This window comes from Littorina saxatilis, linkage group LG3 (assembly GCF_037325665.1).
Source record: "Littorina saxatilis isolate snail1 linkage group LG3, US_GU_Lsax_2.0, whole genome shotgun sequence".
NCBI classification, from domain to species: domain Eukaryota; kingdom Metazoa; phylum Mollusca; class Gastropoda; order Littorinimorpha; family Littorinidae; genus Littorina; species Littorina saxatilis.
The window spans coordinates 27,456,059-27,457,873 of NC_090247.1; the positions used below are offsets into that span (position 1 = coordinate 27,456,059).

Consider the following 1,815-nt stretch of genomic DNA (forward strand, 5'->3'; position numbering starts at 1 on the left):
CTTTGTTATTCGCACATAAATATCTTGTAAACGTGGCTCAGAAAAAAAAGTTTGACCCAAAATATGTGGAGTTGTCGTCTCCTCGCTCACCTCAGGATATTACAACTCACAAAGTTGTCTTCTTCTGGGTCAAATCACGCAATTAAAGGTGGCTCGGAAAGAGTTTGTCCCAGAAACTGGAGAGTGCTTCTCCTCGCTGACGTCAAGATGTTCAAACTCACAGAGTTGTCTTCTACTGGGTCAAGTCACACTGTTAAACTCACAGAGTTATTTTGTAAAGGTGGCTCAGAACGAGTTCGTCCCAGAATCCGGTGAGCTGTCTTCTCCTCGCTCACATCAAGATGTTCAAACTCACAGAGTTGTCTTCTACTGGGTCAGGTCATGCTGTTAAAGGTGGCTCAGAAAGAGTGTGTCCCAGAATCTGGAGGGTTGTCTTCTCCTCGCTCACGTCAAGATGTTCAAACTCACAGAGTTGTCTTCTCCTTGTTCACACGTCACGTTGTTGAAACATTCGAGCTCTTTTGTAAATGCGGTCCAGAAAGAGTTTGTTCCGAATCTGAAGAATTGTCTTCTCCTTGTTCACGTCATAGGTTTAAAACCACAGAGTTGTCTTCTCCTTGTTCACGTCATAGGTTTAAAACCACAAAGTTGTCTTCTCCTTGTTCACGTCATAGGTTTAAAACCACAGAGTTGTCTTCTCCTTGTTCACGTCATAGGTTTAAAACCACAGAGTTGTCTTCTCCTTGTTCACGTCATAGGTTTAAAACCACAGAGTTGTCTTGGGAGAAAATGACTCCGCAAGAGTTTGTCACGAATCCGGAGAATGATCTTTTCCTTGTTCACGTCACGTTGTTAGAACTCCTAGAGTTGTCTTCTCCTGGGCCACGTGATGCGGGGCGCTTGAGACGGCACACTGTGGGTGTTTTCTGCACACACACGACAATGAGGAAATCAAATGCATGCGCACACTGCGAGAAAGCATTTAAAGCTTCTGAGCCTTTTCGGCCAGGCTACCCGAAGTCCGGATCAATAAGACTTTACAAGTTTCTGTGTGTTCAGTTCAATCCTGCTGTTGTCCTTTCAATATTGTGGTTTGAGAACGGTCAAAGCTTGCGCTAAAAGGTAGGTATTAATTGGGGCGGTGAAAATGGGATGATGTTTGAGTAGAGGGGGTGTGGAGGGGTGAGAAGTATTGGTGAAGACCAGGAGAGGGGTAATGAGTTGGGTGCTTTATACGTGTATGTGTATGTGTGGGTGTGCCCGTGTGTGTTTGTGCCCGTTTGTGTGTGTGTGTGTGTGTGTGTGTGTGTGTGTATGTGTGTGTGTGTCTGTGTGTGTGCGTGCGTGCATGCTTGCGTGTGCGTGTGTGTGTGTGTGTGTGTGTGTGTGTGCGCGTCTCAGAGAGAGAGAGAGAGAGAGAGAGAGAGAGAGAGAGAGAGAGAGAGAGAGAGAGAGAGAGAGAGAGAGAGAGAGAGAGAGAGAGAGAGAGCACAACAGCAAGAGAGACGGAGCATGTCAACATTTTCTGACATCAAAGGGACCCTCTGATTGCAGCAATACGCATCATTCTGTGCATACTCGAATCCAGCTTCACCCCAAACATATGAGATCGTCAAATCACCACTTCTTTTGGCACAAATTGACTCATCCAAAAATGGCACCACTGCCACTTATTTTTCTCCACTTTTTCTCCCCTTTGGTGTCAACACCCAGACACTCTCAGCAGACATTGCATTGTAAGCGCCTTAATTCCCCCCTCTCTGCACCCAGATAATTGTAACCTTCGGCTGCCTCAGGACCGCAGGAACAAGAACT

The 1,815-nt window shown here is 46.2% G+C and overlaps 1 protein-coding gene across 1 annotated transcript in view; it reads right to left on the reverse strand.

Annotated features, from left to right (window-relative positions):
• The window catches only part of LOC138962041 (uncharacterized), a 21,702-nt gene extending 21,276 nt beyond the window's left edge, over window positions 1–426 (reverse strand). Inside the window, exon 1 of the mRNA XM_070333734.1 lies at window positions 1–426. This exon is cut by the window's left edge and continues 306 nt beyond it. The gene's annotated coding sequence lies outside the window, so the exon portion shown is untranslated.
• Window positions 427–1,815: the final 1,389 nt, after the last annotated feature.